Source organism: Camelus dromedarius, chromosome 13 (assembly GCF_036321535.1).
Source record: "Camelus dromedarius isolate mCamDro1 chromosome 13, mCamDro1.pat, whole genome shotgun sequence".
NCBI classification, from domain to species: Eukaryota; Metazoa; Chordata; class Mammalia; order Artiodactyla; family Camelidae; genus Camelus; species Camelus dromedarius.
In genome coordinates, this window is record NC_087448.1 from 13,042,762 (window position 1) to 13,056,563 (window position 13,802).

The window sequence follows — 13,802 nt, forward strand, 5'->3', positions numbered from 1 at the left end:
ACTCTGGACTGGGGGCTGAGAACTGAGTCCTACCTAGTCCCTCCTCTGTCACCAAATGACTGTGTGACACTGGGAGATATTAACCTCTCTGGGCTTTTATTGACTCACACTGTTCCAGCTGATCAAAATGAGGTCACTTAGTAAATATCACGTAAGCACCGATGTGATTGAGTGTCAGTGTTCACTTCTTGTGGAGACAAGAAAAACACTTTGATTTTACTTCTCACGTTCCTTATGGGGCAAGCAGGGAAGTTTCAGTCATTCCCAAGTCAAAGCAGTCTTCCTTTTCTAATCACTCGGGCAATCATGATTAAGAGGGCAACAGATTAACAGTGTGAATAGGGCACCTCTGTCTGTGGTGTGGTGGGTTCCTTCCTGCCCATCAGGGAAGCTATGGACACTGGACTATCCATGGGAAAACATACAGACTAACGCGGTGGGACTGCAGCCCCTTCTGAACCATATGCAGTCTTATGTGTTTGAGGGAAACTGGTTGTAGTCAATTTTCCAATTGCTAACGTTGGGAATAGGCTGGATAGTTGAGTGGGAGAATCTGAGGTCAGGGCCCTACTGACTGTCCCTCTAACTTAGGAGAGCCCCGGAAACGTGCCCTGACAGCTCCACCTGCAGGACAGAAGAGAGTGGGTCCAAGGAGGCTCCTGCCTCACACTATGGAGTCCTGAGCACAGGAAGCAGCAAAGCTCTGCTCTCCCTCTCACGCCATCCCTCCCACCCACAGACGTCCTGGAGAGAAACTCCAGCCTGTCTGTGCAAGGAAGACAGGGAGGAGGTGGGGAGAAGAGCTGACTTATCGCCAAGGCTTCTGAGTACAAGTCAGGAATTGGCCAGTGGTGGGACATGGAGTCAGAGGTGTAAGGATACAAAAAACAGGACTAGAGATGTGACTGAAAGCAGTGGAGAGTCAGAGTTCCAGGCACCTGGGAGGCTGGAGGGGCATCAGGACCAAAAACAGCACAGGTGCTTCTGTGTCTTGGCCTCCTTTTCTGAGTCTCTGGTCATGTAACACCATCTTGTGCATCTTTGGTGAGGCAAACAAATAGACTGATTTATTTCTTGTGCCTGGCTTTTTTTTTTTTTTTTTTTTTTTTGAATTAGCTAGGGATTTAGGAAAGTCCTGTATTAAGTTTATTTTGCCTTATTTCTTGGGTGAATAATCAGGCCTTACCTTTTAATTGCTGGACAGGGGTGGGGCGGGGAGATGGGACAGGGATGGAGCTGGGAGGCTGGCCCAGTTCATCAAAAAGGAGAGAAGCAATTAAGCTGACAAGTATTTAAAGAGAGCCCAAGCCTCTGAAACTCAGGCTCTGGAATCCAAGTTTTCTGGCCTTTAGGGCATTATGTAAAACCCACATGGTTAGTTAGGTGTTTGCCTGATGGACGTGGGAGGGTTGGATTAGAACATAGGAAAAGCTCTGTAGGTTGTTCTCGACTATAATTTACTTAATTGTTTCTGGCCTGGTAAGTGTAGCCTGAGGCTTAATATTGATGTCAGTGATTCAACAAAAACAAAAACCAATAAGGCTTTTATCGACTTGTGGTTTAATGGCTTTAAATAAATTAACTTCTTTTAGATCAATTCAGCACCCTGATGATATTTGCAATCTATTAACTTTTTTAATACTTCTCCCCTAAATTACCACTTTAATATACCACTTTGTGGAGAAATCACTTTCTATCCGTCAAGCAAAGATACGCTTTTCTGTACGCAGAGAGCTTCAAAAGGCACAGATATGCCCATAAAAAAGCATCTACAAGAAAAAGCAGAATATTGGTGCAAGCTACAGGATACATATATGAGTCAGTCGTCAGTTCAGCACCAGATTAGCTGTGTGATTGATGTGGACTGAATTGCGTTCCTCCCCTAGTTCATGTTGAAGCCCCAGATCCCACTGTGACTATTTGGAGAGAGAGCTTTTAGGAAGTAATTAAGATTAAGGAGGTCATAAGGGTAGGGTCCTAACCCAATAGGATTGGTGGCTGTATTATAAGAAAAGGAAGAGCAAGAGAGACAGACAGAGGAAGAGAAAGATCTCCAAGCACAAGGGCCAAGGAAAGGCCATGTGAGCACACAGCGAAATGACAGCCATCTGCAAGCCAGGAAGAGCGTGCTCACAAGGAACCCAATGTGCTGGCACCTTGACCTTGGACTTCCCAGCCTCCCAACTGTGAGACAAGAAATTTCTGTGGTGCAAGTGCCCCACTGCACCCCCTCAGTGTCTATGGGTCTTTGTTATGGCAGCCCAAGCCGACTAAGACAGTATCCTTAAGCAAGTTGCTTATAGCATCTCTGGGGCTCAGTTTCCTGATACATAAAATTTGTGGATCAGGCTAAATTAACCCCATGTTCTCTTCCATATCTAGCATTACTATGATTCTAACTGAAATTGGCTACAGAAGAGCATCAAAGGTTTTAAAAATTTTTAAACAAATTCTGAATTTCCAATTTTCACAAAAGTTATAAGATGGTACAGAGAAGTCCCATATATTTTTTACCCAGATTCCCCAATTTTTAATATTTTTCCTCCTTTATATTTTCATATTCTCTCTCTGTGTGTACTTGCACACATATGATTATTTTATATTATTTTTAAGAAGTTTTTTTTTTTTAGTTGTTGTTTTGTTGGGGAGGTAATTAGGTTTGTTTATTTATTTTAATGGAGGTACTGAGGATTGAACCCAGGACCTCATGCATGATAAGTATGTGCTCCACCATTGAGCTATACCCTCCCCCTGATTATTTTATTTTTCTGAACCATTTGACAGTAAATTGCAGATATGATCTCTCTTTATCCCTGAATACCTCAGTATGTATTTCCTAAAGACAAGGATATTTTCTCCCCTAACTACAGTTGCCAACTGTAGGGAATTTAACACTGATATGACACTTGTATGTAATATATAGTCCATGTTCCAGTTTCTCTAACTGTCCCAATGATATCCCTTAAAGCCTTTCCCCTCCCGAATAGGAACCAGTCCAGGAGCACACATCACATTTAGTTGTCATGTCTCTGTAGCCTCCTTCCATCTGGAACAGTCTCCAGCTCTTCTTTGCTTTTATGACCTGAACAGTTTTGAAGAATACAGGCTAGTCATTTACTAGAATACCTTTATTTTTGGATTTATTTAAGGTTGCCTCATGATTAGATTCAGGTTATACATCCTTGTCTGGACCACTTTATAAGTGATAAGTTGTGTCTTTTTGAAGGAATCATATTACAAGGCGCATGATGTGTCAGTGTCCTTCACTGGTAATGTTAACCTTGATGGCCAGATCCAGGCATTGTCCAGTTTCCCCACTGTATAGTTTCTGTTTCCCGCCTTGTTACTATTAAGCAATCTGTGGAGAGATACTGTTAGGCCATGCAATGATCCTGCTCCTCTTATAACTTTCCCCTCAGACTTAGCGTCCATTGTTGATTCTTGACCCAACCCAGTCTTTACTACAATGCTCAGAAAATGGTGATTTCCAATGACACCACCGTTAATCAGTTGATACAAGTTACTCACCTGTAAGCCAGAACCCTCAATCTCGTTCTTCTCCCATTATTGTACTCATGGATTTTTATTTTATTCAAGGGGTAAATAATCTATTACTCTCTTTATTTATTTAGATGTTCATATTGTACCAGATTTGGCCTGTAAGAGCCCCTTCAAACTGACTCCTTTGTTCTTTTGATAGACTCCCATCTTTTTAATACTTTTAAGAAAAATTAACACCAGAGGCAAATAAAGTAAGTGCTACTTTTTTGGACTGTGGGGTCCCAGGAGCAAATTAAGGACAGATGATCAATTGACAGCTGTTCAGAAATGTATTACATAGTATAACCATATACAGCATATTCTCTTTAGTTTTGTTATTCTTAGATCTTCTGGTTAGTTCTCATAATTAGTCTTCATGATTTTCATAGGTAATTAGACTCGAGTTGGCCAGAATCCTTGGATTAATTTGGAAGACAGGACTATAGCCAAAGCTTCTTTTCAACATGGAGTCCTTCAACATCCTTTTACTGATTTGAATGCCAATTTCATCATCATCTGTTCCTTGTTATTGTGATGTGTGTGCATAGATTTTTCACTTCACTTTAGCCCTTGGCACTTGGACTCTGTGGAAGTTCTGATGGTTCTTCTTGCTCTGCAATCTTGCTGAGCAAAGCCACATTTTCTCCCAAACTCAGTAATAATTTTCATTCCTGCTATCGACACTAAAGCACTAAGCTAGAGGTTTCCAAACATTCTCTGTTCATAACGCTCTTAGTGCCTCAGTAAATTTTTCCAATGTCCCCAGGCCAAAAGAAATACCAAACAGTTCCTTCTATGAAGTACTCAGGCCCAAACAACTTATTAAGTATTTATGTCCATCGACTTTGTAACTGTTTGGAAAAAATTATACACATAAATCAAAAGAAAAGTTATATTTTTATTTCATTCTTAAACAACTATCTTACCGATAATGTACGTACCAATGGGATGTGTGTACCTGGTGAGTACTACACAATTTCTCCAACCATAGAAGCAGATCAGACATCGATACTCTCATTTCCTGTTACCCATTTATTTTTCTGGGCACTTGCTTTTTATCAAAACTGCAGAAAACCTAACTGCAAAGAGATGACGTCACTGAAAGAAGTGTAGGGCGATCTATTGCTGAAACTATGAACTAGCTACAGTTTGTGCAGTGTTCCACTGATGTCCAGTATCACTGTGTTTCCCTCAAAACTTCAAATATTCTGCAGCCCCCTGTGAATGCACTGCCGTGTCCCAGGGTGCTTTGCTGCACAGTATGGGAACTGTGACACTACGTCCTGGAAAATTTCAGACGCCTTTGTAAAACAGCAACGACAAATGCTGAATTGATGTTAAAAATCTTTTTAGTGGTGAAACGTAGAGTTCATTACGTAGCCCCACGCTGTGGCTCTTTTCTGTTATTTATAAGTTAGGTGGTCACATCATTCATTTTCCATTCATTCTGGGATACTTTTAAGAGTGAAAGGGATGTACTATGACAGGATTCTGGGACAACAGATGGAAACAAGGACAGTTCTGGGCAAACTAGGCTGTGTGGCCACCCAGTTAATCCAAGCCATACATCACAGCACTTACATTCTAAAATACACATTTAGTCAAAGAATGGTCACTACTAGATTGTAGTTCTGTTATCTTAGCTACATTAATGACACACAAGAAAGCTAAAAGCCCTCTTTCCTCACCTCTTTCGTTTTGTTTGACCCGCACAAGACAGCTGCTCCAAATTTCTCCTCCTTCCACTCCAAGCCCCACTACGCCTACACAGAACTCTGTTCATCTCCAAGCTTTCCTCTTCTTAACCAATGACTTCTTTTAAATCTCAAACTCTTCTGTTTGGATTTGACACAACAAAGGAGCTCAGAAAGAGACTCTCCACCTTACAGACTACAAAAGCTTCCCATGTTCATGTTTCCTCTTTTTCTCTCATAGTAGAATGCATGCATCCATCCATCCCTCAAGACTGGCTGTGAAACTTCCACTTAAACAGAAAAGGGGCGGTGAGATAATCCTCCCTGCCGTCAGAGAATTACAATTTAATGGGAGAGAAGAAAAAAAAAGGATGTTGGGGCATTACAGAGTGTCTGTGCTTAGCGCTCAGCGGGCGCTTCAGAAGCACTTGTCAGCTAGTGTAGGAAGTAGTATTGACGTTGGATGATGGTTCTGGTGGAGCTCGCCAGGCTTTTACGGTGTGCCTGGCTGGCTCCGTGCAAAGCGGTGGTAGGTTAAGGGAGCATTTTCAGGCCCAAGATCACAAGGAGGCTGCAATCCTACTTTCACGCCCTTGTCCACTCCTTGTCCATCCCAATCGTGACAACAGATGCAGTCGCAGCGGGAACGGCCTACTTTGGGCAGGGGGCTCGCGGGGAGCAGCCGTGCGACGACGGAACCCGCGTCCGGACAGGCGTGGGGACCGCGAGGTCCCAAGCGGGGGGTGCAGGCCCCGCCCCGCCGCGACGCTGCTTTTGACCCCGCTGCCGGCGCCCACGCCAAACCCACCACCCCGAATCCCGCAGCTGGGACACCGGCTCGTTCACTATGCCTGTTGTTGATGATTAAACTAGAGGTTCGGATTATTTGGGGGGAGAAGTAAGTAATGTATACAGTGCACTTAATCGTGGCTTGTAAAAAGGCAGAAGAATTCTGATCTATATAACCATTTAATACGACAAAGAAAAAAACTGTGATTGTTGGGGAAGAGAGAGAGAAGGGGCGGAAGGGACGAGTTCAGTGATAGTTTACAATTAAGGAAACGAAAAAGGCGCCGAAATAGCTCAGTTGGGAGAGCGTTAGACTGAAGATCTAAAGGTCCCTGGTTCGATCCCGGGTTTCGGCACAGCGTTTTTTTCTTTTTAATTCGGAGGGATTGGAATTTCGTAGGATTCCCCTGCGCCTGGCTCACTAACCCCAGCCTAGGTAAAAACTGGGACTTGAGGGGCGAGTGAGAAGTGGAGAAAGCTGTTCTCAGGCGCCCCTAGGAAGGAGGCCGCTCGGCACAGCCGCTTCCGGGCGCCCCCGGGCCTGGCGTCGGAGGCGCTGCTGCGCTTGCGCAGTGCGGAGCACGGGGAGAAGCCCCGCTGCGCCCAGACCCGGCCCAGCGTTGGTCCCAGCTCCCCGGCGCGCCTTCGGAGGGCGAGAGGGGCCGCGCAGGTCGCTTTGGGAAGGGAGTCGATCTGTGCGGGGCGGGGCGAGAAAGACAACTTCCTCCCAAGTTTCATTCCCAGAGCATCCCAGTTTGAAAAGCAAACCCCAGCTTTTTAATCAGATAGTCCGATCTGGCCTTGCCCAGGAAGGGAACCGGGCGCTAGGTACCGTCAGGAGCGCCCGAGGCACTCTGGGGCGGCACAGCCACGGTGATTGCCCAGTGAGTAAAGGCGTGTCAGCTTTACCGTCCTGTAAGATTAATCAGTCTTGCATCTAAACAACCTTATTTAGAGTCTAGATCAGTGGTTCACAAAGCATGGTCCCGGGACCAGCAGCCTTGGCTTCCCCAGGGAATAGTTAGAAATGCAGATTCTCGGCGCCACCTCAGACCTGCTGAAGGAGAATCTCTCGGGTGGGCCCAGCCCTAGGTGTTTTTAACAAGCCTTCCAGGGGATTCTGAAGCAGCTAAAGTTTGAGAGCCACTTACCTAGACATTCCTTTGTATTTCTAAAAGAACTCTTTCCTAAGACTGTTTTTGCGAACAAGCTTTTACCTTTTGCTGTCTTTTTGTTCTGCGAAATAAAATTTTGACACGTGCTCGGAATTAAATTTTCTGAGAATTTTAGCTTTCCTGATGAGTGTGTGTATTGGTGGTGGGATATGTAGGGGCATGGTCTCTCCTAGTTATCTGTGCCCCACCCCGCCCCCAAGGCTAATCTAGGAGCCACGGAGTAAAGAGAACAGAACCCAGGGTCCTGGTTATATATCGTGCGGCTCCTGGGAGCTGAAGAAGAGGTAGAAATTGCAAGGTCGTAGATTTGAATTAAAAGAGGAAGAAATTGCAATCCATTGAAGCCACTAGCAAAGGGAAGATGAAGTTTAGTGGGGTGATGAGTTGCTGGTCAGCAGATAAAAGACAGTCACTTGTGACATTTGTACATTAAGTCTTGCATATATTCTGGGTTTTGTTTTGTTTTGGGTTTGTGTGTGTGTGTGTGTGTGTGTGTGTGTGTGTGTGTGTGTGTGTGTGAGAAAGGGAAGGCAACTCACAGTTATAAAGTCCTGTACATTCACGATATTAATTCAGTCATCATTTCAGCATCAATTATGTGCCTCCCTCTCTGTGCCAGGCATTGCTTGATCTTTATAACTACCCTATGGAGTTACCTATTGTTATCTTCATTTTACACACAAGGGTCCTTGTGGGAGTGCAAGGATTAAACATAATATATGTCAGGCACCTAACTTCTGCCCTTTCCTAAATGTTACTAAAAGTGAATAGTTTTCGGAATATTTGTGTGCATAAAAATGAGGATTGTTGTAGGAAGGAACTAAAAGCCTCTGCTGGTTAATCAGAAAAGGCTCCATGGGGACGTAGGTCTTGACTGAGCCCGCGGAGGAAGATTTCTCCGCTAGGGAAAGACCAAACTGGAGTGCAACCAGCCATCCACGTGTTTAAATGGGAGGGGAATGGTGTGGGTGCTGGAAGTGAGTGTGACTGTTCCTTTCAGGCCTGATTACTCAGTGGCAGACGTAAGAAGGCTGTGTTTTTGCTACAGGAATAGAGAATTTGGTGTGGGGGGAGGCTAGAGGTACACACCTGGTTAGAACTCTGAAGAGGTATTAAAAAACAAATTTTAACTGCGTAAATTTTAAAGATCTTACTGACTTTATTCAACGATTCTGTAATCGGGCAGCAACCCAACTGGGAAATACGAAGGGGCTTCCTGAGGAGCTGCCGGAAAGACTCAGAGGCCAGAGGAGGCAGGACCAGGAAGGTGTTCCAGCATGGAACTGCTTGTTTCCAGGGAGGCCGTCTTCCTTTGCGGGGCAGCAGTGGTCCATCAGTCGGACTCCCTCTGTTGAAGGGGAAGAAATATCCCCCTCTACTCATGTGATCTTGTGGCTGGACTAATAATAAAATTGGCACAAGACAGATTCATAGTAGAAAAAGAAAAACACGTTTTAATACATGCTTGTGGAGGGGCCTGAGAAGTGGACAAAGCGGACAGCTTTTATACTTTTTAGACAAAGAAACAATGAATTTGTGAGGACAAAGAAACTGAGGCTTTGGGTACTTAATTAGTGATGAATCTAAACAGAGTTCGGGCTTCGGGTCTTAAATTAAAGAAGTAACAAGCTTTGTTTATAAAGGCTTCTTGGTCGAATTTCCTATCTGATGATAGGTGTGTCCTGCTACCTCCAGATGCAGGGTGTGCACCTTTCACACGGGAGATTTTCCCCAGCTTTCAGGGAGATAGAAAGGATGGTCAGAGTCCCTCTTGCACTGGCCATGTCTTAAGTAACTTCAGTTCAAAATAATCAATATGCCATTGAGGCATGTTTTGGGGTGGCCCTATTCTGGGTCCCAGCACCTCACCACTGCTGACCAGGTAACTTCGGACTGATTGGAAGAGTCCATTTGTAGGAAAGGCCAAAACCGCAGTTAGGTCAGGTGTCAAGTCTCGGTTAGGTGACATTGGGCTTAGCACAAGTAACTCCATTGTGGGCCTGACATCTCTTTTTTAACAAGGGGAAGATGAAGGGGATAGTTTGGGCAGACCTCCACTGGATGTGTGTTCCTAAAGGTTTTTGCTGACTTTGTGGGAGGGAGGAATGATTAGGAAGAAGGTAGGCAGCACTTTAAAAAATTAAATATATATTTTACTTAAAAATAATTACATATATACACATAAATTTTTTACCTTAAGAAATAAAATCTAAAGATGTAATCTGATCATTGTATTGTCTTTCACTGACATGTGACATGCTCTGATAGACATCCAATGCTGTCACTTTGGGGAGTGAAGGCTGAGAAAGACTGAACGTGCGTTGTTTCCTAGGAGCCCACTCCACCCCCCCAACCCCCCACCCCCGCCCCGACTCCAGAGCAATCCTTACTTGAGAAAAGAAATGCTTTCAATGGAAAGAACACTATCAACGTCAAACATTTATAAGAGTTAATGTTCAGCCCAGCTCTCTCTTGTCAGCAGAAACGGGAATATCTCCTCTAGCTTCAAGCCATTTATCCCGGGTGGGAGGGGGAAGGCATCTTCTCACGTTTTTTTGGTGAGATTTTGGAAAGAAACCTAGGACATCTTGCTCCTCTGACAAATTTCTAAGGTGACGTGCAAGCATATTGCTCAATGACTGTTTACCTCTTAATTATTTTGGATACTATATTCATTTTAGGTCAGAACTAGGATATAATGATGCTTTTATAATTGTTATATACAATAAAACTACATGAGCACTTAATTATTCACTGGGGCCTTTTGTGTAATCAGTATGTACATGCATTAATGCCTGTTTTATTAGTCTTGGGTCATATTTCTACTCATTTAAATGTATAGTGGTTGACAGTTGTTTAGTTTCATGTTATATTATTTGTCCCATCTCTGATTTATCTGATGTTGAAATCTGATGTTGGTCAGAAATATGACTGTTTGGATTCGCTGCCAATTCCAGGAATATACAGATCCCACACCACCCTCCTTAATAGGTGATATCAGAATGGACTATGTTTACGCATAGCTCACTCATCTAACTGGAAATCTTGGAAGATTGTTTGCAGTCCCTAGCTTTTGGAGTGTAATGTTTGGAAGAGAGAACGAAGCAGGACAGTTTGATCAGGGCACAGGGTTCTATATAACAGATACTCAGCAGGAGGTGGAGGAGAAGGCTGAGACCACGGTGGGTGCCACTGCTCTGTGCACCCATGTGGCATGGAGAGTGGCCCAGAGCACAGCCCCGGGAAGCAGGCTGCCTGGGCCCGGGCTCTGACTCCACCTATTGGCTGTGTAATGTTCGTAAGTTACAGAACACTTCTCAGCTTCAGCTTCCCCTTCTGTAAAATAGAGGAAAAAAATACTTATGTTATAGGGTTCTTGTGAGAGTTAAATAAGATGATCCATGAAAAGTACAATAGAATCTTACTCAGCCATAAAAAATAAAATAATACCATTTGCAGCAACATGGATGGACCTGGAGATCATCATTCTAAGTGAAGTAAGCCAGAAAGAGAAAGAAAAATACTATGCGATATCATTTATATCTGGAATCTTAAAAAAAAAAAAAAAAGACAGAAACGAACTTGTTTACAAAACAGAAACAGACTCACAGACATAGAAAACAAACTTATGGTTACCAGAGGGGAAAGGGGGTGGGAAGGGATAACTTGGGAGTTCCAGATTTGCAGATACTAATTACTATATATACAATAGATAAATAAAAAGACAAGTTTCTACTGTATAGCAAGGGAGCTATGTTCAATATCTTGAAATACGTTTCAATATATAATGAAAAGGAATATGTGTATGTGTATGATGACTGAAACATCACACTGTACATCAGAAATTGATGCATCATTGTAAACTGACTATACTTCAATTAGAAAGAAAGAAAGAAAGAAAGAAAGAAAGAAAGAAAGAAAGAAAGAAAGAAAGAAAGAAAGAAAGAGAGGAAGAAAGAAAGAGAGGAAGAAAGGGAGGAAGGAAAGGGAGGAAGGAAAGAAAGAAAGGGCAAGCGATCTCAGCCTGTGGCTCCAGGCATCCACTCAGGTAGCCCCTACAGCTTCCTGCTCCACTCTCTTCCTTCAGGAATCAGTTTAAGCATCAGCCCCTCCCGGTTCCCCAGGAAAGCTTAGGTGTAGTTTTTGCTCTGTACTTCCCACACCGTAACCATATATCCATCTGGGTGATGTTTCCTGACTGGCTGCTATTATCTCCTTAAGATCTCTATCCAGGTACATAGCAGAGAGCACACAGTAAGTGCTCAGTGCATATTTATCCAGTGGATAACGGTACATCTCCCTCCTTTTCATCCTCCCAGTGCTGGCTCCCTACCACATCATGGCCCCTGGCCATGGACTCTTCTGAGGGTCTAGAATGAGATTCCTACTCCCTTTTCTGTGCTTTATGCCACCCAGTCCTGTGCCAGAAATGTTTTAGGTTCTCAAGAAGTGCTTCTTAACATCTGTTGATTTCACAATCAGCAACTCTTTCAGATGGACTAAAAATGTTTTATGGTTAATTTTAAATTATGGGTGATTTTTGGTGTTTTCTTCTCTCTCTCTTTTTTTTTTTGATATATTTTCAAAAATGTCTCACTAGCAAAATTGAAAAATGAAGGAAGAGAAAAAGGCTCTAAACCTTCTCCAGCATAGGAGAGCAGGAGGCATGACCTCTGCTTTAGTGCCCCAGAAAGAGCACGAGCTTGTCTTAGTCTAACAGGGACAGGTTGAGGTGTTTCGGGGACCAAGATTCACCAGGGCACTAACCCGCGTTAATGCAGGTCACAAACCCATGAGGGAGGATCATAGTCATACATCACATGGTTGACATTCAATAAATGTCTTAACAACAACAGTAACATTCTCTGCATCTTTCAAGTTCCTTAAGATGTTCCGACTGCTATTTTTTTTAAACATTTTTTATTGATTTATAATCATTTTACAATGTTGTGTCAAATTCCAGTGTTCAGCACAATTTTTCAGTCATTCATGGACATATACACACTCATTGTCACATTTTTTTCTCTGTGAGTTATCATAACATTTTGTGTATATTTCCCTGTGCTATACAGTGTAATCTTGTTTATCTATTCTACAATTTTGAAATCCCAGTCTATCCCTTCCCACCCTCCACCCCCCTGGTAACCACAAGTCTGTATTCTCTGTCTGTGAGTCTATTTCTGTCCTGTATTTACGCTTTGTTTTTGTTTGTTTTTTTTTTAGATTCCACATATCAGCGATCTCATATGGTATTTTTCTTTCTCTTTCTGGCTTACTTCACTTAGAATGACATTCTCCAGGAGCATCCATGTTGCTGCAAATGGCGTTATGTTGTTGTTTTTATGGCTGAGTAGTATTCCACTGTATAAATATACCACATCATCTTTATCCAGTCATCTGTTGATGGACATTTAGGCTGTTTCCATGTCTTGGCTATTGTAAATAATGCTGCTATGAACATTGGGGTGCAGGTGTCATCCTGAAGTAGGGTTCCTTCTGGATATATGCCCAGGAGCGGGATTCCTGGGTCATATGGTAAGTCTATTCCTAGTCTTTGGAGGAATCTCCATACTGTTTTCCACAGTGGCTGCACCAAACTGCATTCCCACCAGCAGTGTAGGAGGGTTCCCTTTTCTCCACAGCCTCTCCAGCACTTGTCATTTGTGGACTTTTGAATGATGGCTGTTCTGACTGGTGTGAGGTGATACCTCATTGTAGTTTTAATTTGCATTTCTCTGATAATTAGTGATATTGAGCTATTTTTAAATGGAAGCTATTTTTAAGTTGACTGCTATTTTTAAGTGGAAGATTTATATAGCTTTCTAGATAAACAGGTTTTAGAAAACCTTCCAGATGTAACTGAGAGATTACGGGCTAAATAAAGGTTTTGTGTTCAGAGAGATATAAAGAAAACAAACAGTCCAACACAAATAGTAACATGCCTTAAGATGGAAACATTTTACTCAATCCACCAATTATCAGTTTACTCATTCTTGCTGGTTATGCGGCTGTGCAGGTGTTGGCCTTGAGCAGGTGTGCTTGGGGCTGGGGAGGTCCCCTTTGAAGAGCAGCTGCTGGACATTACAGGCCCTGGCAGCTCCCAGAACATTTTTCTGTCCAATGTCCATGTGAAATCACCTGGCCCAGGCCTTTTGGTACTTGGCATCCTGGAGGGTTGGACCTGTCAGCCCTGAATCCTAGACTGTATCTGCTACCGGCCCTGGGTAGCTGCCGCATTTCTGGCCACGTAATTTGGTCCACTGGGCCTTAAATAAAGGGCTCACTGTCTCTAGCTGTAGAAGGATTTTGTGTCACTTACTGGCTTCTGAACTAGTTCTTGACACCATTTTGGAAACACAGCCTAACCTTTCCTGGCATTGAGGGTTAGACTGTTTCTTGCTAACACTTCTTTTATATTTCTGTTGAGAAACTGAATTGACTTCAGTTTTCCATAGGGCCTCTGTGGAGTGGCTGAAGGTATTTTCCACCGAAGAGGGCAACCTAAGCTGGGCTATGCCGTTTAAAAGTACCAATGTATTATTAGAGCTTATTTGCAATTCACCATGTGCTACCAACCCGAGGGCACAGATGGGCCACAGTATTG

General features: G+C 43.2%; 1 protein-coding gene and 1 non-coding gene across 4 annotated transcripts in view; both read left to right on the top strand.

The window, feature by feature from the left end:
* The window catches only part of LOC105089211 (dTDP-D-glucose 4,6-dehydratase), an 89,597-nt gene that overhangs the window by 27,837 nt on the left and 47,958 nt on the right, over positions 1–13,802 (top strand). The window lies entirely within an intron of this gene.
* On the top strand, positions 6,307–6,379 carry TRNAF-GAA (transfer RNA phenylalanine (anticodon GAA)). Its single transcript has one exon. It is a non-coding gene; the product is annotated as a tRNA-Phe (tRNA).